This window comes from Mustela erminea, chromosome X (genome assembly GCF_009829155.1).
Source record: "Mustela erminea isolate mMusErm1 chromosome X, mMusErm1.Pri, whole genome shotgun sequence".
Classification (NCBI taxonomy): Eukaryota; Metazoa; Chordata; class Mammalia; order Carnivora; family Mustelidae; genus Mustela; species Mustela erminea.
This window is the reverse complement of record NC_045635.1, coordinates 17,290,189-17,316,178: the sequence shown is the minus strand read 5'-3', so window position 1 is coordinate 17,316,178 and position 25,990 is coordinate 17,290,189. Positions and strand designations below refer to the sequence as shown.

Sequence of the window (25,990 nt, the reverse complement as noted above, 5' to 3'; positions counted from 1 at the left end):
TCTAAACATCCAGAAAGTGCCCTGGGTGTCTTCTCTATGACATCCTGTCCTGACTTTTGCCCCATTCACATCCAACTTGCACCTATTCTTACTCTCCAGGAGTGTTCTCTCCCTCTTCCTGACATTATTTAACTTGATCATTAAGTAGTGTTGATTTTGCAATAAGAGTGACACAAGCAGGCAGACATTAACAAACACAGGAGCCAAACTCAGCCACTGTGAATAGGCCACTTATGGGGGAGGGGGGTGCATCAGGAGGCTTGTTTGGAGTTTAATAGCAAAAATGAAATCACATATTTTAACAAGAGGCTAATAGTAGCAATAATATTAACAAGCCCTTGCACTTGATTTTAAGAATTCCAAAGTGCTTCTGTGTTCTCTTGTGAGGCTCACAACAGTTCATGAGACAGGCAGGGCACTGAATTTGCAGGTCCTTCTCATGTGACTTCCAACTTCTCATAGGGTAGAAGACTATGGGATGTGTCATCATCTCCTTCCAGAGAAAGTTTAAGACTAGTTATTAACCAAGCCTAGCTAAGTGCATTTATAAAAATGGGTGTGATCTCTTTTAATCAGAAAAGTAGGATTACCACACAGTCCCCAGCAGGTGCCAAAGAAGGGTTAGTTACAACCCACACCACGGGCCAGAACTGAACAGGCAATGGCTCTGGTTATAGGCAGGAGAATTTTTCTCATGGACATGAAAAGAGAGCTAGGATTAATCTATCTACTTCTATCTATAAATGTAACTCAAAGGAAATGTACTATCTGAACTTTCATCTCTATGTATGGTTTTCTTGCTGTCTCATTTTAAACAATCATATTGTATCCTTCATTTTATTTCTTTAATTTTTTAAAAGTAGGCTGCATGCCCAATGTGGGACTTGAACTCATGACCCTAAGATAAAGAGCAGCATGCTCGACTGACTGAGCCAGCCAGGTGCCCCATATTGTATACATATAAACATCACACCCAAGCGCGTGCGCGCGCGTGCACACATACACACACACACGCACACACACATTTGAAAATCAGGTTGAAATGTCTTCATTTCAGAAAGACCAGGTGACAAACAATTGGCCCCGGGGAAGACTCCAGTTTAAGAAACCCCGAAATCATCACCCTAAAGGTAAACTCTCCCAGAAAGCTCTCCATTGTCACCATCAGCCAAGAAATGGCATCCTGGATTCCCAGCAGAATCACATATGAAGTTTACTGCTGGTTATCTGTCAGGAGAGAGAGAGCCTGGGAATCATTCTGAGCCAAATCCAATTCAATTATGGACCAATTATAGATCTGCTTCCACTGCCAGGAATGGGCCATACCACCAACCCAGCTGGTTTCAGAGCCCCTGGCTGGCAGGGACTCCCGTACGTGGGTAGAGGAGCTCATGGTTCAGAGAACACAAATTCGCCGAGAGAGTTTGGAGAGCAGCACGGATGGCAAATGGCAGTGTGCCCCCTGAACCTCCTCACCATCTCACTACCAATCTTTCACACTTGACTCCAGGCCCCATTTTCCCTCGTGGGTGGCACCCTTTCTCACGATGTGATCAGATTACAAAATGCCAAGAGACGGCAGGCAGGGCTTTGCTCCCGCACTCGTGGTCAGCCCATCACGATCTTGCAGCGCTGGCCACGGTGCTAACGAGGAACACAGGGCCTGGATTCCCACGTCACTACTGACAGCTTCACCAAACATGTAGGAGTTAAAATGCCAAGAAACTTGAGTTAAAAACTTGCGATAGGTGAAAATAAAGCTATCTCCATTAAAAATTAAAATGACTTTGTGAAGTTCGGCTGGCACTCCCAGCTGACCGACATCATTTCAGGTCCATATTCTAGCATCCAGTGGTGGTGTTATCCCTCCAGGCTGGCTTTGTGCATCTGATGCGCCAATTTAAGAAGCAAGCTCATCCCTTTCTTTAAACTGAGATCTTGAGGAGAGTGGGGACCAGCCAGCACCAAGGACAGCATCCTGTGGTCTGTGGAAACGGAAACCCTTTAGATGGGCCTCCAGCAGATTCTCGCTTTCTCTGGTGTAGGCTTCACACAGAGGGCTTCCTGAAACTCAAACTGCTGGGCTCCACACCCAGAGTTTGTGATTCAGTAGGTCTCGGGTAGGTATGAGAATCTGCATTTCTGACAAGTTCCTGTGGGCTGCTGCTGCTGGTTTGGGGACCACAATTTGAGAACCACTGACCTAGAGCCACTAACCAAGACTGTTTAGGCCTAGTCATTCGAAATCTCTACCTAACCCATCATCGGGTCCACAGTTTTATAGCTAGTATCCAAAGGTATAGTGAGAAACTTCGTCAAACTTCTTTGCTGAAATTTCGATATACAAAGCATCTATGTAGCAACAATCATTAATGTTTATGACAGTGCTTCTGAGGGTCAGGCACTGTGCCAACTATTTTACCTTGTGATTCTTAAATGAGTGAGTATACGTAAGAGCTCCATTTTGCAGGTGACAACCTGAGGCACAGACAGGTTATGTGACTTCCCCCAAGGTAGTCCAACTAGACAAAGGGGTAAGCAGGATTCTATCTGGCTCTTAACCTTTTACCCTAGGTTAACTCCCCATGTGGCAGATAGGATAAGCGCCATGGAGGTGAAATGTGTTGTGTAAATTCAGAAGGAAAAATTTTTTTTAATATACCAATGTAATAAATGCTGTTTATGACTTCTTTAAATTTATGTAGTCTTCCAACATATCAATACCCTAATATAATGGATGGAGAATTCTTCCAGTGGCATCAACTCACCTACCAGTCACTTAACCTGATTCAGCGTTAATTTCTGTAACCATTAGACACTGTTACAGTGTCTAATCAGACACTGTTACAATCCAACTGTTGGCAAACTAGGGCCCACAGGGGAGATCCTGCCTACCATGTGGTTTCCTTTTAAAACTTTTTACAGTGAGATAATCCTACATTCACATGAGGTTGTAAGAAATATTACAAAGACATCCCTGGATGCAGTGATTGGGAAGAAAGAGGAAAAATCATTTTTCCAATCTCTATAGAAATATTTCTAAGGAAGGCCTTGTCATGTTTCAAATATATGCAGAGACCAAAAAGCTGGGTTTGATAATCTTCACTTAGGTATACTGTCAGGGCTATCCAGGAAGTAGAAAGAAAACCCAAAAGAGATTCCAAATTTGAACACTTTTCAAGTCCAACACAAGACATGACCGGGATCACAGCTACTTGGCTGACTGAAAAGAAATTTTATGTCAAATATGACATAAGAACAGAAGCCAGTTTCTTTCTGAACAACTGAGTGCCCAGGTCTTGGGCTTTGGGTGGGAATCAGTTGTTTTTATTCTAGTTATCATAGTCTTTGAATCAGGCAGCAGTGAATTGCTGGATACAGTTAGACCTGAGGTCCTCAGTGTGGGCTGCACCCAACATCACCTAGATTAAACTAACTAACCCAATGAACTAAATCTAAACTAACCCAATGAACTAATCACCTAAACCAACCTGATGAACTCTTTGAGGGAGGAGTATATTTCACAAGCATATAAGGTGAGTCTAATGTACAGCTTGGGTCAGAAGGACTGAGTTAGAGAATGTTTCTCAGTTCTTCCCAGGACAAGCCAAAATGAAATGTTTCTTGCTTAGGAAAGTATTTCTTTGGTTGGTTGCTGGGATGAAAGTCCCTAGGTGTGGGATATAGCCAAGCATTGTTGTAAAGGCCTGGAGCACAGATGTACACTTATTCATAGGGTGATCCAATGGTGAGCCACAGCTTCTGTTTGGGGTAGGACATGTGGAAGAGATAGTGTTATCCAGGATGCCATTGAGCCCAGGGCAATACCCATATTGAAGACAATCTCATCCCCTCTAGAGAGTGTGCTGTGTGCATTGTCAGTGTTGTAATGTGTATTTAGCCAGCCATATTCTCATAGGTCAGGGGACCATCAGTGTCACTTAGTCCAATCCAGCCCAGTAGGTCCTCTCTATACTCCCTGCTTTCTGGATATGTCCCCTACACTGGAGAGTCACTTGGGTTTCACTGTGAATTCAGCAACTTTTAAGCCCTGTCCCAATCAATCTCACTCTAAAAACTGCCAGGTTGCTGTTCTCTCCAAATAATCCCAGTTGCACCCTTTGGAGTGACTCAGTAAGAGGAGAGTCCAAGGAAGTCCCATTCAATTGGAGTTTCTTTTAAATTGTTCAGTCTTTGGGTGTAAACATAATACAAGGGGGTTATGTTTTTTGGTATGATGTGCAAAGCATTAATCGTTGAGTGCTAAAGAGTTGTACTATAAGCTTTGGTTCAAGATCAGTCAGCTATGCTGGCTTGCGCCCACAAAATTGAATCCATGAGTTCTCAAGATACCAGGTCTCTAATGTCTGGCTGCTGAACATTTCAGAAATGCTCAAAGCAGTATGTTCCTGTGGCTAAGGATCTGGTTTTTGACATAAGTGCCATTTTGTGTGCTTCCCACCAAAAACACCTATTCATTGACACATAAAATACAAGAGCTGGACTTGGCTTACAGCAACTGTATTACCTATGTATATGTGTATGTGTGTATGTGTGTGTGTGTGTGTGTGTGTGTGTGTGTGTGTGTGTGTGTGTTTAAATTCCAACTAGTCAACATACAGTGCCATATTAGTTTCAGGTATAGAATTCAGTGACTCAGCACTTCCATACATCACCTGGTGCTCATCATGATAAGGGCCCTCCTTCATCCGCATCACCTGTCTCCCCCATCTCCCCCACCGACCTTCCCTCTGGTAGCCAGCAGTTTGCTCTCTAGAGTTAAGAGTCTGCTTCTTGGTTTTCCTCTCTCTTTCCCCTTCTTTGTTTTATTTTTTTAAATTCCACATACGAGTGAAATCATATGGTATTTGTCTTTTCTCTGCCTGACTTATTTCACTTAGCATAATACACTCTAGCTTCAACCATATCATTGCAAATGGCAAGATTTCATTCTTTTTGATGGATGAGTAATATTCCATTATAGATATATACTACTTCTTTCTCCGTTCATCAGTTGATGGACATTTGGGTTCTTTCCACAATCTGGCTATTGGGCAACTGTATTATCTATTGCTGCATAACAAATTACTCCAAACCCAGCAGCTTAAAACAATAATAAATATTATATCAGAGTTTCTGGGGGTCAGAGATTTAGAAGTGGATGAGCTGGGTGGTTCTGGTCTGGGGTCCCTCATGAGGTTGCAGTCAAAATGTCAGCTGGGACCACAATCCTCTAAAGTCTTAACAAAGACTGAAAGATCCACTAACAAGATGGTGTACTCACGCCACTGGTTAATGGGTGATGACTGTTATCAGAAGACCTTGGTGCTTTCCCATGTGGACCTTACCAGTGGGCTGCTTTTGTGCCCTCACAACACGGTGGCTGGCTTCCCCCAGAGCAAGTAATCCAAGAGACAGCAAGGTGGAACCTGCAGTGGTTTTTATGACCTAGCCTTAGAAGTCACACTCTGTCATTTCTGTTATGGCACTGATTACCCATGTCAGTCCTGTTCGGTATTGGATGGGACTACGTACGGGTATGACTACCAGGAGGCAAGATCTACTGGGGGCCATCTGGGAGGATGCCTGCAATAGCATCCTTCTTTTTATAACTTTTTTATTATGTTATGTTAGTCACCATACAGTACATCATTAGTTTTTGATGTAGTGTTCCATGATTCATTGTTTGCGGATAACACCCAGTGCTCCATGCAATGCATGCCCTCCTTAATACTCATCACTGGGCTCACCCGTCTTCTAATCCACTTTCCTCTAAAACCTTCAGTTTGATTCCTGGAGTCTACAGTCTCTCATGGTTCGTCTCCCCCTCTGACCTCCCCTGCTTCATTTTTCCCTTCCTTCTCCTAATGTCTGTTTTTTTAAAACCAATAAGAACACTGAGGTCCAGAGAAGTGAGGTTTGCCCAAAGTCACGTAGCCTTAACATTTCAATATTTGTTTTTCTTTCAACCCCACCGATCCTTACCACCCACAGTTTCTTGTATTTATTTAAAACACCAAATGTTGTTTATCTTTGGGAAGATTGGAAAGATTTTTTCCAAATGTGAAGCCAGTTTCCCTGATGTTTTAACAGAGGAAGCCTTCAGAAACCAGACAATGTATAAGCCAAGTGTATATTCCAAGCACTCAGGAAAGGTTTTTCTTCACTTCCTTGAGTCATTAGGGAGGAAGTGCTCCAGAAGGAGGGAGAAAAAAAGCAGAACCTCTAAGGGAAGGCAAATCCAGAAGACAACTAAAAATCCAGTGTTCGAGGAATAAATTTTACCTTTTGCATGCTGTTCTCACTCCTCGGCTTATTTTCATATTATGATGTTTCCCTGCTCTTTCTTTTGATTTCTGAGGGTGAAACAAGAACAAGAAAAGAAGAAATAAGGAAAGAGCAGAGACAATCCTCCCAAATCAAACCAATGGCAAGGCCACCCTCCTTAGGAATTTGGGTTTCATTAATCCCAGATAAAGGGCAGTGATCTGGCCAGAGGGACTCCCTAGGAGAATACAGAATTTTTTTTTCTGGAAAAACTGTCTCTGTCTCTGAAAACACACACACACACATGCACGCAGACACACACACACACTTAGATTTTTAAGCACAAAACCCGGAACTGATCAATATTATCAGTTCTTATCTCTTGAGGATCCTCTTTGAAATGGCCGTCTTCTAAGAAAGACAACAAGAAAGAAACCTTTTCTTTATTCTCTGTTCCTTTTCTATCAGTTAAAAAATGACAAGGCCTGTCATCTCTGATCACCGTAACTAGTCAGGAGACAGGACGACTCTCTCCCTGCCTGACCTATTTTGTCTAATGGGGCCCACTCCTTTGCCCTCTGCCACGCTACCTTCTCTCCTGAGTTCCATTTATAGCAGGGCTTCATTAATGGTTAAATCGTTAGGAGCAGATCTGTCTCCTTCCCAAGGCTTATTTCCCCTATTCAATAAATTAAGCCTTGGGATCGGAGAGACTGTCCATTTCTGCTCTATTTAAGCTCACATTCTTCCTAACCCACAAAATACTGCGAACTGACAGGTAAGAGCTTGGTATTAGTTCCCAGTGCCTGCCCAGCAGTCTGTGGTCACTTGCGATTTGTTTTGTATTTAGTTCTCCGAGTAATGCTTGTGTGACCTATGGGAATTTTCCTAAGCCCTTGATGAAAGTCTCGCATCTGGAGCTGAAATGCTTCAGCTTCACTGAGGAGCCCTTGGGCCTTTGTTAATGGCAAAGTGCCTCCTTCCTCAATCTTAAGGCAAGAGCCCTTGGACAAGTGCTAGGAGGTTCTGACATGTTTGACCCCTCTCCTCACCTTGAAAGAAGGTTTGCAAAACTCCATTCACCCGCCATTCTTGCTGCTGTCACACAGGTGACCTCACCGAACAACTGGAGCATTAATGGCCCACAGCTGTCAAAGTGACCTGTGCACTTCAGTTCTCAAAGCCTTTTCTCACTTGTTTTTAGTTGCCAGAGCCCTGCAGTCAACAGACGTTTCAAAAAAAAAAAAAAAAAAAGAAAAAAGAAAAATCAGAAAAGTGATATGTCACTGCCTGCTGAACATCCTTCAATGGCTCCCCACTACCTCCAGGGCCCGTGTGAACTGGCTCACACTCACCAGTTTTTCCCCATCTTGCATTTCAGTTCCGCTCAGAGCATTCCTTGCTCCAACCCTAGCGAACTTCTCCCAGTTCATGGAGGTGCCATGCTGACACGAGGCTGCTACACATGCTCAGAATATTCTTCTCAAGTCTTTCTCCCATACCCATTACTGGCTGCCTCCTACCCCTCATTGAGTCTCAGTTGAAATAGACTTTCTGAAAAGCCCTTCCATGGCCTCTTAACTGGATAGCACCCACAGCGACTACCATTTATTTTATTATGACTGTCCTTCTAGACGTCCAGTTTCTTGAATGGGAATAACGTGTCCCGTAGGGTAGCCACAGTGCCTAATACATCTTCTCACGTATGATGTAATCAAATTAAAGCCAGGCATTTTAGTGTCCACCTTAAGACCATTTAAGCACATCTAAGCCCCAAGCCACATCTGAAAGAAGCATAAATTGGTTGCCAAAAATGGCCTCAAAAATGAATGCAGATTTCATCTAAGCAGGATTTACATTGTAAAACACATGGTAGAACTAGCCCAAAAGTCTCTTGACTTGATTCGTGATCAGCCCAAGATCCCTTTACCCTTCAGACCTCTTACCCCACTATCTCTTCATTATTTCCCTGAAACCCAATTATCCACTGACTGCCCCAGCTGTTCTTTTTTCTGAAATTTCAACTCAGGACACTTGTTTCAATTCTCCACTTCAGCCACTCAGACCTCCACCAACCATCGGCACCACAAAGAGCTTCAAGCCAGGATGACAAAGACTGAATCTTGCTTGGAAGGCAAAAGGGAGGAAGGGAGGTGTTGACTTAGAAGCTTTTTTGTGGGACTTGTGAGCTTTTTTTTTCCTTCTTTTGCTACATGGGAGGCACTCTGCTAAATGCTTTAATAAGTTATGCTCCCGACAACCCTATACGCTTGATACTATTAGTTTCCTGCACTTCAAAAGAACACCTGCCCAAGGAGACGCAGCTAGGAAGCAGGAGAGCCGGGATCTGAAGGCAGAGTCTACGCTAAAATGTCTCCACAGTAGGTACTCGGTAAGCATTAGCTGAGCATTTAAACAGGGTCCCACCTGGGAACCATTCTGGTGGCTGGCAAGGCAAAAGGGTGTGGACCCCTTCTCTGATGAACTGATTGCAAGTACATGTCAAAGCTTTATTTCAAAGTTGTTTAAAGAAGGGGAGGGGGAGATACAGGCTTCCAGTCGTGAGCTGCATAAGTCACGGGGATGAAGGTACAGCCCAGGGAACAGAATCAGTGGTACTGTAGGCATTGCACGGTGACAGATGCTAGCTACACCTTTGAGCACAGCATAGCACAGAGACTTGTTGAAACACTATTCTGCCCACCTGAAACTAATGTAACACTGGGCGTCAACCAAACTTCAATAAAACAAACAAAAACAAAGTTGCTTAAAGAGGCTTCAAAAGGCTAGTAATAAGAAATAATGTGGTTAGGTAACCCTGTTAGACCAGGTAGGAGTGGTCATTAAACCCTGTTACAAGGCTAATTTAGTGAGGTAGGTAAGTTAATTTTCCAGGAAGGGCTCTTAATCTAATTAAAGTTGATCAGAAAATCATTCTTATGTTTTATCAGAAATGCACCAGAAGGGACGACTCATCACACCAGAGCACCCAGCTGTCCCAGCTCAGGTTTGGGATCATTTTCTTTCACAGAAGCGTTTCTCAACCTCAGCAATATTCACATTTGGGCAGGATGACTCTTCCGGGTGGGGGTTTTCCAGGCCCTGGAGGATAATTAGAGCATCCCTGGACTCTACCCACCAGATGCCAGGGACACCTCCTCCTTCTGGACATCGGAACCAAGAATGTCTCTACATATTGCCACATGGCCATGGGCGGGGGCAAAACACCACCCCACACATTGAGAATGACTCTTATAGAGCCTGGGTTCTCAAAGTGTAGTCCACAGACCGAAAGTAACGGCATCTCTCGGAAGGCTGCTAGAAATACACAACCGAGGCCCCACCCCAGACCTCCTGAGTCAGAATCTGCAGTTTAACTGGATCCCTGGGTGCTTCCTATGGACATTAAGACTGAGAAGCCCTTCTAGGCCAGTGGTTCTCAACCCTGCCTAAGCACGAGAGGCTGATGTTCATAATATATATATGTATTTTAAAGGTTTTATTTATTTGACAGAGAGAGAGATCACAAGTAGACAGAGAGGCAGGCAGAGAGAGAGAGGGAAGCAGGCTCTCTGCCGAGCAGAGAGCCTGATGGCGGGGCTCGATCCCAGGACCCTGAGATCATGACCTGAGCCGGAGGCAGAGGCTTTAACCCACTGAGCCACCCAGGCGCCCCTGGGGCCTTGGGATTTTTAAAAAAACCTCTCCATGAGATTCTAACTTGCAGCCAAGTTTATGCTTCTTGTTCTGGGTAGTTTAAAAACAACCTGCCCTACAGCTTTGGGAGTGATTTCCAAAAGCCTATAAATGTGACCTTACATCTCCAAAGGGATGCTTCTTTCCTTCCAATGAATATCCTTCTTTTTTGACCTCTTACCCCTTTTAAGATGATAGAATTCAAGTCCTTTAATGATGGTTTCAAAAGGTAGGGTCTGGCTGTAACCAACTTAAAATCATGGCTGGAATAATTTGGGGGAAAGAAAATGAAGGCACTGGTTTAACCTTCCCTAGGTAACTTCTTAAAGAAGTAAAAGCCATATAGTCAGTGGTACTGTCATAGCGCTGTCTGGTGGCAGACAGGAGCTACACTTGTGAGCATAGCATAATGGATAGACTTGTCCAATCGCATACATTGTACACTTGAAGCTAATGTGACATCATGTGGCAACTACACTCAAATAAAAAAAACTTTTAAAACTTTAATTAAAAAAAGAAGAGCCAGCAGAATCATCTTTCAAAATCTTACTAATTTAAAAAAAAATGTCTATACTTGAAAAAAATCCAAACGTTAAACAGCAAGCTCTATCAAGAAAATTGTTTTGCATGAAATGTGCAATTATATAAAGAGCCCATGAAAATTGGGAAGCAAAACACTAACACCTTAATAGATAAACAGATAAAGGAAATGAACTCACAATTCACAAAAGTGGATGTATAATTAGAGAAGCATGAGAAAATGTGCAGCTTTGCTAGTAATCAAAGGGATGCTCCATGAAAAAAGAGTTACCAATTTTCCTCTTATAATATTCACCAAGAGGAGTGGGAAAATGATCATGAAACAGATGCCTGCTTATTCCTTCCATAGATATTGAGAGTCTTCTGTATAGGAGGCACCCCACTAGCCTACACAATGAGGGTGTGGGGCTTAGTAAATAGAGAAAGTTCCAGCCATGACAAATTTCTATCTCCCCCAGCCCAGTTAGGCCTTGATGGAAGCCATCCTAAAGAAAATGTTCATGTGGAAAAAGCTTTGTTCATTTATGATAACAAAACTGATTAAAAACCCAAATACCCATTAATAGGATTATGATTAAGTAAACTCTAGGGTGTCTACTTGATGAAATACTACAGACACTATTTGTGAATTAATGAATGATTAATGAAAAAAGAATACAAACATTAGAAAACCAGAAGAATGATTAAGTAACAAAGTCAATTTTGAAAACACTACATGGTGTCATCCCCACCACCCAAAACACACAATATACATCTGTCATATTTAAAGCTCTGAGGATAAAAGATCTGTATGTACTCTGTAAACTCTAGAACACTTATGGAAGAAATTGAACCTGACACAAAGAAATGGGAAAGTGTTCCATGCTCATGGGTTGGAAGAACAAACATTTTTAAACATCTATACTACTCAAAGCAATCTAGTTAGTATCCAAAATCCTAAAAGAACTTATTAAACTCAACACCCCCAAACCAAATAATCCAGTTAAGAAATGGGCAGAAGACATGATGAGACACTTTTCCAAAGACATCCAGATGGCTAACAGACGCATGACAAGATGCCCAACATCACTCATCTTTAGGGAAATACAAATCCAAACCATGATGAGATACCACCTCACACCAGTCAGGATGGCTAAAATTAACAACACAACAAATAACAGGTGTTGGCCAGGATGAGGAGAGAGCGGAACCCTCTTACACTGTTGGTGGGAATGCAAGTGGGTAAAGCCACTCTGGAGAACAGTATGGAGGTTCCTCAAAAAGTTAAAAATAGAGCTACTCTACAATCCAGCAATTTCACTACTCAGTATTTACCCAAAAGATATAAAAATACAGATTCAAAGGGGTACATGCACCCTGATGTCGATAGCAGCATTATCAACAACAATAGCTAATCTATGGAGAAAGCCCAAATGTCTATTTACTGATGAATGCATAAAGAAGGTGTCGTGGATATATACAATGGGATACTATGCAGCCATCAAAAAGAATGAAATCTTGCCATTTGCAATGACGCAGATGGAGCTAGGGTGTATTATTCTAAGCGAAGTAAGTCAGTCAGTCAGAGAAAGGCATACAATTTGATCTCACTCATATGTGGAGTTTAAGAAAAAAAATAGATGAACATATAGGAAAGGGGAACAACAGGAGAGTGAAACAAGCCATAAGGACTCTTAATCATAGAAAACAAACCAAGGGTTGCTGGAAGGAGAGGGGTAGGGTATGGGCTAGGCTAGCTGGGTGATGGGGATTAAAGAGGGCACTTGTGATGAGCACTGGGTGTTGTATGTAAGTGATAAATCACGGAGTTCTACTCCTGAAACTAATACTGCACTGTATGTTAACTAATTAGAATTTAAATTAAAAAATGAAAGAAAATAAAGCTCTGAGCCGCCGTAAAACTTAGAAAATGCTTTATCTTTGTTTTTAACCCAGTCTTTTTCTATTTATCTGACCATGGCAAGTTTTTTTTTTTCCTCTTCCTTTCCTTTTCTTTCAAAAGTGAAACTTGTTTTATTGTCTCTTGGAACTTGTATTTCTCAAATAAACCAACAAACCAACCAACCTTTGAGGATATGCTGGCAGATCCAGTAGTGTTGAAAAGCTATGTACAAATAAAAGTCATACATGGTATATACACACATACATAGAAAAACATCCATCAGGCTGTTCCCTTAAGATTTGTGCATTTACTCGACAAAAAAATATTAAAAAAGAAATACTTCTAAATTCTGAGAAGGCAAGAAATATTTTTTAAGCTGTATTTTGGTGTCCATTAGAACAAGTACAAGAACGTTTAAGTCTAATTATTGATACACTACAGACGTATTTCTTTGTATCAGTTGTTCCTGCAAGGTGTCTCGAATACCATCAATACATACAGATGACTTGTGCCCATTTTATATGAGTTTTGAAAAAGAGGTTTAGCACTGGGGAAAGAGCTCCAGACAGGCTTTTTAATCCTGGACCAGCCATTAATTAGTTTGTGTGATTTTGGACCAGTGATTCAAACCCTCTGGATTTTAATTTCCTAATTTCTAAAATGAGGAGCAATTCTAGTTCTGCTCATCTTCAAAAAGTTTTAAAGCTTTGTAGTTCTATCTTTGCCTGACAGAACATCAAATGCTAGGTTTTTATTTGAATACTGAGTCCTTGGACCTCTTGGTACCATCATCAGTTACTGCAAAAACAAACAAAAAAGGTCAGTCAGCTCTAAGGTCATCTCCATGGCAATATGTTTTACAGGGCACCTTAGAAGAGAGAGACAGAGAGCAGTAGATTTATTTTATTGGTTCTGTTAACCTTATGTCAAGTAATTGGTTTACCATTTGGATGTTCCAGAACTTGTGACTGCCACAGATCTGTTGCCAGATGTTTCTAAAGAGGATGTTGGATATTTCTGATGCAAGCACCATTGTCTCTAGGCCTTGAATGCTCAGGCCTAAACAACACAGAAGGGGGTCGCCATCTTTGGAACCTCTGAGAATCTCTTGGATAGGATACCAGTCTACTCCATTTGTTTTATCACTTTGCCTACGGTTGGTGCTGGTGAGCTGTGCTTTGCGTGGGAAGTCTTGGGTCAGTGTTTCTCCAGAAAGTCACTGTCCCCCTTAGAAACAGGGAGGTCTGTGCTCTGCTGGATGGAGAGAAACTGACCACCAAACCAGGGGCTGCCAGTGGTGACTGATCTCGTTGGCCCCTTTCTCTGCTAAAATCTCCCCAAACAAGCTCAATGTTGTCTCAGCTGCCGGCTGTCAACTCTGGCTTGATTATCCAGTACAACAAGTTCTCAATACAACAGGATTAACAAAAAACAAAACAAGACAAAACAAAACAAAAAACCCCCCAAAACCTTCTGAACTTGTTTTACTGAGATTTAACCTGGACACACATTTTCCCTTTTCTTTACTCAAATTCTCCATGTCCAGCACAGAACACTGTTTGAATCTGGATTTTAGGTGCAGAATTTTGAAAAAAAAAAAAATCCTGCTGTTTGTGCTTTTTCTCATCTTCCCCGCTTTTACTAGTTGTTGGTAGAAACTTTCAGTTTTCGCTTTCTCCACCAAAGGCTTCCTGAGGGACAAAAGCCAATCTGGGTGGATGCTTCATGGTTTAAGAAAAATGTTTTTAAAGTTTTTACTTCAAGTTTTGTTTCTTTTACCTTATGAGTGGCTGCTTGGGATCAAAGAGAATTCCGGGTTTGGAGTTAAGTGCGGTGCACTTCCTCCTGCTTCCCTGACCCTGGCGCGGGAGGTTCCAGAGGGCCCCGGGTGTAGTTTGTACCCCCTTCCTCCCCACGCGGGCATCGGCAGAGGCCACTTGTGTGAATGTTCTGTATCAACTCAGAGGACCCTACCGACGCCCTCTAACCAATTCCAAAGCTTCTGCCAGTTGGCGCCGGGGGCATGGTCAGCCATTGATTGCATATGGAACCAAACAGAGTATGAGGTACACCCTTTCTCTTGACGACTTTTGAGTGTCACTGTGTTTATGGCTCTCTGATTTAGCACCCCCTAGGAGGAAGTAATCACTGCACAGTCCCCGAGTGTCTGGTTAAAGGACTAAAGGCAGACAAGTGTTGAGTGGACTCTGTTTCATAAATGATGTATGAGGGACCGTGGTCACTATGACTAACACAGCTATAAATGGGTCATGGCAAGGCATAAACATCACATGCTCCTCAGCCTGGACTTAGGGTGACACTGGGGAGACATGTGGTATCATTACCCTGTACCAACCAAAGTGTGTTCTTCCTAAGTGTAAACTGGAAGTGGGGCCCGTGTCTTTTTGATTTGGGTACAAAAGGTGCGTGGGGTATCTGGAGAGTGGCTTTTCAGCAGGGTGCCTGATAGGCCCCATCGTTCTTACGAATGTCCCTACAGGAGGACAGGACACAGCCCAGTAGCTGACAGCTGCTCTCTAGGCAGCAAAGTGGCGTGGCCCGGGATGCCGCCCAACACACTTGCATTCCAACAACCCGACAAACAAGTGTGCTTTGCAGCATGAGCACTTTCAGCTCTGGATCCTTTCCCATTGTTCCCATTTGTAAAATTGAGCCCTGACCCCAATTCTGCAAATTCCTGCATTCTGGTATTCTGGTAACTGGCAGGTATTCTGAGAATACACTGAGTCCCACAAGGCCAAGGATGGAGTCTCTGGTCCTTTGGGGACTTGGCAGGGCTGGAAGGACCATATGTGACCATAGCCATATGCAGTGTCCTGTGTCCAGGGTTGCGGGGTCCTCTTGGATTCCACTGCGACCCAGGAGCGAGAAGGAAAGCTGGGGGGGGGGGCAGGGTTGTCTGCAGAAGGACAAATGCCACGACTCCACTGTCCCATCAGCTGCCTCCTGCCTGGCTCCTTCTAGAAGGGAGAACAGAGTTCACACTGTAGATTAAATGAAGTAACTGTGTCAAGCGGCACACATTAGGTGGTCAGAACTGACACCATCAGCCGCTTCTCCACCCCCATATGAAGCACAGGCCAGTGATTTGGGCACAGGGACCCCCTCTTCCACCAGCTTCCACATGCTTCCCACAGCTTGTGGGCACGGTAAGTGAAGGGGAAAACGCACAGTTCCCCTGGGAAGTGTGTTGCACAAAGAATTCCACGCATTTATTTTTCTAAGCCATCTGGCCCTCTTACAGTGGCAACGATGATCTGGGAAGACTGGGTCAACATTTGCCTGTGTTTCCAAAACTGTCTCAAAATCAGAGGTCCACAGGCTAACCCCAGTCATGGGGTCCCTAAAGGATCATGGTAAATGGTTCATCCTATACGTCTCGGTCTGGCCATAATTTCATCCGCCGGGGACATATGTGGTGGTCAAAGTCCAGATCAAGCCTGTCGCAGAAATGGCTTCCATTTCTGGGTTGCAGATGGCACTTCACAGTCTGGACACTTCTGGGAGAGAAATCACACCTCACAGAAGATTCGTCAGTGACAATTTGCTATGACTCATCACTCCCTCCATGCTGCTCAGAGAAGCCGAAGGAATGTCTCAGCTTTGAGTGCAGATTGTTGTGGGTCTCTCACTAAGCCAGAGGGACTGGCCGTATGTCACCTAGCACAGTCACCACAGCAGTCAGATGGCTTGAGCGGCCCATGATGGGGCCGGAGCCGGGTCCCAGGGCGGGTGTGACAGCACCACAGTGACCCAGCACATCAAATCAACACTCCTGGGGTACCTGCGTGGTCTCTCGCTCATTCCTGCTGCCTCATGCTGATGGATGTGGCTTTGGCTGTAAGTGCAAGTCTAGTTCTCCTCCTGTTCTCACGTCCCCGATGGTCCTGCTCGTCAGTCCTCAGGGCCCTGCTGTGGGCCAGGTGCTGTGATAGGCAGTGGGATGTGGAAATGAATAGGACATGTCCACACACTCCCGGAGGTGACAGCTTCATGGCAGGACAGCTATGTAGAAAAGACAAGAGAGGCCAGAGAGCACGCCTAGAATAGATAATTACCACGTAGCGTGCTATGTGGAGAGTCATGGTCAGAAGCCAGGGGCCAGGGGACTCTAGTCCAAAGTTATAAGCTCAGAGGGCGAGGCCTCAGGGCTCTTCTCATGTTACAGAAGCAGTAGGTGTCCGGCAAACCCGGAGTGTGGGGTGCACGAGGGACAGTGATCAGATACAAACCAGCTGGAAGGCCTGGATGAGGCTGCGAAGTAGCTGGTCAACAAAATGCAGTTCAGCCAGAGGTCCTGCACTGGGAAGGAATTGGTATCTTGCTTCTTCTTGGTGACTGGCATGGACCAAAAACTGAGTTTCTAAAAAAAAAAATGCTAAAGAAATATGAGAGCCTGTGCTGACTGCTGTTGGTCATGTTTTCAGCTGTATAATTATTAATCTTCCCCTCTCCTTGCCTCTGGTTTGCATACCATCCAAAACTTCCCTGTTAGAGGTGTGGAAAAAGGCCCGGAGTCAAAACACCTGAGTTCAAGTGTTGCCAGCTGTGAGACTTGGAGCCCACTCCCTTTGCCTTTTGACCTCTATGTATTTCATCCCAGCAATGAGTACGGGCATACTTTGGAGACACTGTGGGTTTGCTTCCAGACCATTGCAATCAAGTGACTGAAATGAACTTTTTGGTTTCCCAAAATATGACTTATAAAAGTCATGTTTACACTATTTTGCAGTCCATTAAGTGTGGACTAGCATTAGGTCGAAAAAACCAATGTACATGCCTTAAATAAAATACATTATTGCTACAAAACTGCTAACCATCATCCGAGCTTTCAGCAAGTTGTACTCTTTTTGCTGGTGGAGGGTCTTGCCTTGGTATGGATGGCTGCTGACAGATCAGGGCATTGCGGGCTGAAAGTTGGGGTGGCTGTGGCCACTTCTTAAAACAAGACGAAAGTGAAGTCTGCCTCAACAAAGGACTTTTCCTTTATCTCGAACAGTTAGAGGCCACTGTAAGGTTATTAACTGGCCTGATTTCCATCGGGTTATGTCTCAGGGAATAGGGAGGTCTGAGGTGAGCGAGACAGGGGGAGGACTGGTCAGTGGAAGAGTCAGAAGGCACACAGCATTTGTTAAGTTTGCCCCCTTCCATGGGCACGGTACACGGCACCCCGAAGCAATTACAATAGGAATGTCAAACATCATTGATCACAAATCGCCCTGACAAATATAATGATGAGAATGTCTGGACTATTGTGGGAATTTCCAAAACGTGGCAGAGACACGAAGTGAGCAGATGCTGTTGGGCAAACGACGCCAACGTATCTGCTCAACACAGGGTTGCTGCAACCCTTGAGTTTGTAAAAAATGCCGTATCTGCAAAGTGTGATAAAGGGAAGCACAAGAAAACGAGGTGTGTCCATATCAACCGAAACTGTGTGGCAGCAATGCTGTAACTGTTCAATGAGACAATGGGCTCTAAGAAAAAAACACAGGAAAGCAAAGCTTTCTAAAAGACCTCAGCTACTGAACTCTCCTCAGGGCTCCCTGGCCATGACTGTGTCCCATGGCTAACCCTACTTTGAAGAGATACCAAGAGGTAGAGTGTTTGGTCACTAGCCTTTGTAGTAGAGAAAAACAAGGGTGAAAGTAGTTGAGAACGGATATGGAGAGACCCCCCCCCAGCTCTAGTGTCTGCCCTGGCAGCCAGAGATCTTTGTTTGTGTAGTTTTATTTCTCCAGCCACTGACAATAAAAAAAATGTGAGCATTCCAGTTGTTAGAAAAGATTCAACCTGTTCACCTAAGTAAAGGACACAAGGAATGACACCCAGGAATAATGGAAAATAAACGTGTCAATAACGTCAAGTGATCTTTGCATTCCCAGAGACTTTAAAAGAAATGGCACCATATCCATGAGCCAGTGGAGCATAAACAACCCCCCCTCAATCCAATGGCTTAGAACAAAGCCATTTATTACCCTGGATCATAAGTTCATGGCTCAGCTGATTTAGGCTGGGCTCACTTGCGCATCAGTATCAGCTGGGGCTTGGTTGGGGCAGATGAGCTGGGGTGGCTCAGCTGCACATGTTTCTCATTCTTTTCCTGGACCAGCAGGCAGGCCCATGGCAGATGTGCAAGAGAGTTAGCAAACACATGTGACACCTCTTGAGGTCCAGGGTCAGAACTGGCAAACCATCACTTCTGCCTCATCCTGTTGGCTGAAGCAAGTCTCATGGCCAAACTCGGACTCAAGGAATTTATACCCTATCTACGATAGGAGGAAACTAAAAAGTTATATGGCAATGGGATGGCTATAGGGAGGGGTAGAGAACTGGAGCCGTGATTGCAAACTTACCACAAGCACCAAAGGTCTTGCCAGTCGTAACCATAAGGTTAACATCATACTCTAATTCTCTCAGAAGGAAGCCATCCTAATTTAGTTCGGAATTACTTAGATCACTAAAGCCCAAACTGATGGTTATACCTACTCAGAGTTCATGTTACATCCACAGAAACAAGAGATGAAGTTTCCAAGTGAAAATGAGGTCTTCAATTTTGACTTTCACCTATCATACTGACTTTCAAGCTATCCCTAAATGTATCTCATGAAAACAAAACTAATGCTTCCTTTTTTTTTTTCTTTTTGCAGGCTTGATGTGAAGAACTGAAGAGAAAGAATGGATTCCAATGAGAAAAGCTCATGAAAACATTTTATATATTTGTATGAAGATTATGAGCCTCCTGAATGCCTGAGACTCTAACAGAAATGTCTTGTTTGTACATTTATATCTCTGTCTTCTAGTTGGCTGCACTACTTACTATAATTTATCTTCATGTTTGGCACCTTGCAAAGTAAATCAGCTCAAGAATTCACCAACTGGAGGGTGTGCTTTTGAGGAGGAACAGGATTTTACAGAGAGAGATAAGGCAATATGCATAACAATGATTTTGATAGAAAGTTCTCTACACTGTATTTTGATCAATATTTGGAATGTATTTTAGTTCTTCACATCCTAAATCATATCAATAAACTTTTTATGAGTTCAAACTTGAGTAAATATAAAATGTGAATCTAGATGAAATTAATTTTCCTATCTTCAGATGGCTACATATTCCCCTACACGGAGAGAAATGAGATCTGGGCCAACCAGGGGTGCGTGGGTGGCTTAGTCAGTGAAATGTCTGGCTCTTGGTTTTGGCTCAGGTCATGATTTCATGGGGGCTGAGACGGAGACCCGTGTTGGGCTCCACACTCAGTGGGGAGTCTGCTTGAAGATTCTCCCCCTCTGTTCCTTCCCCCACTAGCACTCTCACTCACTCTCTCTGAAATAAAAAAATAAATTAATAAATATTTTTTAAGGGACGCCTGGGTGGCTCAGTTGGTTGAGCAGCTGCCTTCGGCTCAGGTCATGATCCCGGCGTCCTGGGATCGAGTCCCCCATCGGGCTCCTTGCCCTCCGCAGGGAGCCTGCTTCTCCCTCTGCCTCTGCCTTCCACTCTGTCTGCCTGTGCTCGCTCTCGCTCACTCTCTCTCTGACAAATAAATAAATAAAATGTTTTAAAAAAATATATATTTTTTAAAAAAGAGCCAGTCAAATCCCACGTTGCTTACAGGGGGCTTCTCCTTCTGAATAACTGGGTACCATGGATAAAACTATGGCTCACCGATGATGGCAAATGAAGTTAAATATTGTCTTAGGAACTGGGCATCGTTGATACTTCTCCTCCAAGAATGACCTTTACAGTGAATGCCTTTTACTTTCATAGAGGCTCGGAAATTTCCTTTGCCCAGATGAGAGAGAGTTCATCAAAAGGCACAACAAGATAAAGCTGAAAGATCAGGATGAAAGAGAGGGGCAGTTCATACCTTAGTCATCCAAAGAAAGGTGAAATGTGTCTCCTGTTGCTAAGATGGAGAGTCTTCATGAAACTTAATCAGTGCCCAACGCTATTATAAACCAGAAAGAGCCACCCATGTCCCTCTAGAGTCTTCTGATCTTTCCAAATGCCAGGCGACTTCACAGTGTGAAGACCCGAGGAACCAGATACTGGGAACCACACTATCTTAAAAATTATTTATTTATTTATTTGACAGATGGAGATCACAAGTAGGCAGAGAGGCAGGCAGAGAGAGAAGAGGAAGCAGGCTCCCTGTGGAGCAGACAGCCCGATGTGGGGCTTGATCCCAGGACCCTGGGATCATGGCCTGAGCTGAAGGCAGAGGCTTTAACCCACTGAGCCACACAGGCGCCCTGGAACCACACTATCTTAAAGGCTAGTGTGTCACCTGTCTGATATGCAGAGAACCCAGCACCATGACTTTTTGCCTTGCTTCAGGGCCTCTCATTAAAAACAAAACAAAACAAAACAAAAAAACCCAGACATAATCTAAACATCTGAAGCAAAAATTAGCCTTTAGCTTTTCTGTTTTGTAGAGAACAGTTTCCCCAAGCAGGACTGTCATGCACACACACGTGACTGGCTGTAGATTCAGTAGGGCCTGATGAGTCTAGGTTTTCCTGAAAGGGTGGCCATCTGGTTGCGGGTCCCAGGTATCTCTCTGGGATATGGCTCAGCCTCGCGATCTAAATCTAATATAGACACATAGCAGGAGAATATCAGTCAGAACAGAACTTGCTCGCCTGGCCTGCCTAATCGTCTGTCAGCAGAACAGGTCCTAAATAACATGGCATTGTGTTGCCTCAGGCCATTCTGCTCTTTCCTAATTAGGGTAGTTGGGTAGGTTTTTTTTTTTTTTTAAATCTCTATGTTCCCTTTGTTTATTTATAAACGATCCATATTCAGTTTCAAAACGACATTCTGGTTGGATGTTACAGAAGCTGTCTTCACATTTTCCTGCAGTCTCCCAAGTCAAATGTGAAGCATAATACAGAGCGGAGGCATCAGACAAATTCAGCAATCTGTGGGGAGCTTTTAATTTACTACGTATTTTATTTTGCTAAGGCATAAATTCACTGTATTTGGGATTTAGCAAGTTCCACATTCTATCATCCATTAGACAGCACATATAATGTAGGAAAAAATAGTATATTTCCAATGAAGTTATTTTAAAAATTCGCTAAATGGCTCTTTTAAAAACCCGTATATCATGTTGAAATAGCCTTATTTATCTTATGTGTTTGTAATCAACCAATTATTGTGCAACTTTTCCATGGGGAAGGAACCAGATAAAAGTAGTTGAAGGTTCGTGAGGAGAGAGAACAAAACTAGAAATGACATCAGTTTGAGCAATTAAAGTAAAGCATAAGGTACAATAGCATTTTTAGTACAAGTGCTGTAAATGGTAGGAGCGTCAGCTGTTCCGCTGACAGGTGGGGATGTTTGAGTGTGATCACAGTCGCTCTGCCCACACTGCCTGGCTACCTACTCTGTTGCAGGCTCTCTGCTGAGTGCTGGGAGGTGCATGGCACATTCCCCCAGAAGAGCACCTTGCTTCAACCACCCCTCCTCACATCCCCTCTCCCCCCTCCCTCACCGGATGGGATTTTCCCATACTGTGATTGAGTGAATGCAAGAGAAGGCCCTGCGAGGCTCAGGACTGTGTGAGACACTTGAAAAGCTTCTCCCTTTGGAGCAGAAGCCATCTGGAATAAGCAGGGCTCTCCAAAATCTTCTCAACCACCTTTTTTTTTTTTTAATGATCTTTACATTTTAAGAGCACAGATTGAAAGGTAATTAGCTTTGCTTCCAAGGTCACTTCCTGAGTAGCTGAATGACAAAAGTAGAATTTTAAAAGTTAGGCCCAGGGCATTGGACATGATAATTACTCAAATGAATCCCTCATTTCCAACTAGAACAGCTAGAGGATTTACAAAAAGCCTCTCATTTTTGATAAGGAACACTACTAATCTGAACGTACCATCCCAAGCAGCTACCACTCTGACGTTCTTGAGCTGACAAATTAGGGCTCCCTCCTCTGAGATCAGACATGGAAAGTTTCATGAGGAATGAGAACAGGGCTCATCTGGATTCAAGGACCTCAGGTTGATCAATTACAACTAGTTCCCCTTGAAGGTGTGTGGCATTACCCAGTGCTTTGCAATCTAGCTTGAAATAGACACCGCCTTTAACTTGTTAATTGATGCTCCCTTGGGATTTTAACCCGATGCTGAATGTAGGCATCAATGTGGCCCGCAGCTACTTTCTTGCCTCACATACCATTAATGACATTTCTGTTCTTCTCTAAAGGATATATAGTACTATAACATTCCAACACAATTGTGTATTCAGTCAACAAGCCCCACACAGAACACCCACTTGAAGAGAACATGACCCACCAGCATGTTGCTAGGTGAAGAAAACCATTCAAGTTCATATCCCGAGTTCATTTTTTGTCTAAGCAAATGACCAAACCAGCTTTGATTCTGCACTGAAGGCAAATCACACTGTCAAAAAAATATATATACGCTGACTATAAAAGAGGGGATTCAGCTGTAAAATAAGATTATAGCTTTAACAACACCATCACCTAGAGGTGTTCTTCAGAGAAAGAAAAACAACCTCAATTAAGCAATCATTTTCAGATTCTGGGAGGCACTTGGCCTCATATCCTTCAACCCAATGTTTGTTTATTAAAGGAGAAAAATCACTCTTATAACATTTGACTTCTGTGCAAAATAATTCAGTGCCATCCTTGACTAAGAGACGCTGCACCATCAGATAACAAGGCTCTTTTTTTATGACCAGCTCTTTCCCTGGTTCAGTGAAGATATATACAAGACACAGATTCCACCGGGAAAGGGGCTATCCCTTTGGGGTTTGGATGCCTGCAGATGGGCTGCAAAGCAAAAGCAGCTCTGTCCTCTACAATCTAACTTTCAAATGTGATCCTGAGTTGGGCGGAGCAACTGGGGGCTGGAGTGGAATGCAGGCAGGGCTTAATCTCAGTGCGGGTTGCTTATGGTCTCTAGACAAACAACATGAGAATTTTAGGCTCCTCTGGAAGCAATTCCTGCTTTTTAATGTTGCACACGCATCTACGGTATGCTAGACAAGACAGGGTGCTGGAGGAATTTGTTCAGGAGCCTTCTGAAACACACCAACATTCAAGCCACATACTCACACAAACCATACTGTTTTACAGCTTTAATTTAAAAAAAGGGGAAGGGAGGTTTTGTGTCTTGCTTATAACTTTTTTTTTTTTTCTGGCTTGGTTTGATACTGCATCTTCTGGCTCTGACCACCAGAGAAAGATTCTTGGGCTCAGGCAGCCCTCACCCTCCTCACCCAGCCTGACCTGAGCTTTCCTGCATTCAGTGGGAGGTGATGAACATTTGAAGAAGCCAAAGGAAATATGTCAACTCCTAGGGGGTTGGACACCCATGAGGGCATGGATTTTTCTGCTCAGTCTTGGAAATTAGGCATTTCCTTAGTGTTCTAAAATCTGGCTGAATCCAACTTTATTAGAATTTCTTTAACACGGCATGCAGGATTTATTTAAATCTGCAGGCAAGAAAACTGGCATATTTGTCCCTAGTGGTTAAATAATTGTGCACAGACCAAGATTCCTTAAATCGTACACAAACAAAAAAACCATCCCCCCCAAAAAAAATCCCACCCCAAACTTCTTTTTTTCTAAATCTTGAAGCCATTGCCAGGCACTGTGATTATGATAATGATGGCCGAGGAGGGTAGGGTTGGAGGCTTCACTTGGAATCCAGGTAAACCACATACACACAGACTGGAATTGGAAAGGAGGAAAGAGCCAGGAGAGATGTTCCTTAATGAGACCCACTGGGCTCCAGACTGTATAGTTAGACTCTGGTTTACTGTTGGGGCCCCAACCTCCAGACTTAACATTTTGGCCCTACTTTACTTACTGCTTATTTCCCTAGACTTTTCCCCAACATGTTTTCTTTACCAGCTAGGAAAGGAACTCTCTCCTCTCTGTGTTCTGGAAACTTCCCATCTGGATAACTGGACTCTGGCTGCAGATATGCTGAAATAACTGTGGCATTAATTTCCTCGGAGAGTGTGTGTCCACCAGAGGCTTTACCAGTATCTGTCCCCCTGGAGTCATTCCTTCATTTGGCCCTGGATATAAACAATAATGCCTATTGCTGGCTGGAAAATAAACCATGGGAATTGGCATGTTTTTCAACGAGAGGTCACAGAGAACAGTGCTGGCAGTGACCCACCATATCCCCCAGACCTTTCTTTTAGAGGCCGAATGGAGGCAATGATCTCTAACAGATGCACCATTAGGCAAGACCTACATCTGAAAGCTTCGTTGATTCAGATACTCAGTAATTAAGTTGTGGGCCAGTGAGCACATTATCTGCAATCAAACATGTCCCCGATCAGTGATTAGACAGGCAAACATGTGACCCCATTGTCTCCGCCAAAGGATGATTATGTAACAGTCTCTCGTCCTCAGACATCATGGTTATTTGCCAACTTTTGATCTCAGTAAATAAGCTGAAATCACTTGCTGTGGTTCTGGGAATCAGATTTTTAGGACAACCGACTCTTCTCTGGAGACCTGACCCATTCGGCCTAATAACTGATGTACTAAGAACTCTACAGAGACCCAGATGCAACGTGGGTGGGTCAGAGAGGTGGGAACTGCAAAGAATGTCTGAGGGGTGGCCTGGCGTCACGTGGTTTACCCAAAGACATGTCAAAGAACATGCTTTTAAGCTTCAGGGCTTTCTTGCTGCTTTAGAAGTAGTAAAGAGAAACGTGTGTAGGAGGGAAGGAAGGAGAGACAGTGAGAAAGAGAAAACGAGAGAAGGGCAGAAGAAAGAAGGAGAGAGAGGGTTTGCTTTTAGAGCCCTGGAGTCAGGTCACTGAGGAAAATTCCGTGGCTTCCCTGAGGTCTGGCTGAGCCCAGGACGCCTATCTGTTTCGTGCACAATTGAACACTCATCATCTATTTTTTTCTGAAGGAGGATGCATGAGAGCTTCCAAGTGCATGGGGGAGCCAAACAAGGACTAAAAGATAATCTGGCTTGGGGTGACCCGAGACAGCTAAATGTCACATAGCCTTGATGCGCATGTGACCTGGAGCTGCCCCGGGGTGACTCAGGCACCAGCCCTTTCTTAATCCCTTATTTGCCTTCCTTACTCCAGTGAGATTAACACAGCCACAGCCCACAGAGCCGCGGGGAGCAGCCCTCCCTCCGGCTTGCAGGGACCAGCTCCACCGTTCTGCACGCAGTTAGGAGCTCGGTCTCTGAACTCAGATTGCTCTGCATTTAAATCCTGGCTGCTCTATTAGAGTAACAATCACTTAAAATGCTGCATGTATTTTCAAAACGACAACTGCAGCCACATCAATAGGTAGGGAGCCTCAACCCAGTGCAGGGCCAGGCACCACTGGAGGAAAGAACACTGCCTCGTGCAGTCCCTTCACCCAGATCCTTTCAAACAAGAGTGGCGAAGGCTATGCTGGAGGGGGACACTGAGGGCCGAGTGTGACGAGTATATGCAGCGCCAAATTACCCGGAGCGATTATCAACAGTGACTTAACATGAATCTATATAGCTTATGATTTAAGTCGTGATCAAGTCATTTGGATTTAATTTAAATCCCCCATAATCCAGATTCCTCTAAATCACAAG

At 43.8% G+C, this 25,990-nt stretch overlaps 1 protein-coding gene across 2 annotated transcripts in view; it reads left to right on the top strand.

The window, feature by feature from the left end:
• The window catches only part of SMPX (small muscle protein X-linked), a 60,506-nt gene extending 41,036 nt beyond the window's left edge, over positions 1–19,470 (top strand). Inside the window, exon 5 of one of the 2 annotated variants that reach the window (XM_032330651.1) lies at positions 19,057–19,470. The gene's annotated coding sequence lies outside the window, so the exon portion shown is untranslated. The remainder of the gene's footprint in view (positions 1–19,056) is intronic. The other variant, XM_032330649.1, reaches the window with a different exon arrangement.
• The last annotated feature ends 6,520 nt before the right edge of the window (positions 19,471–25,990 follow it).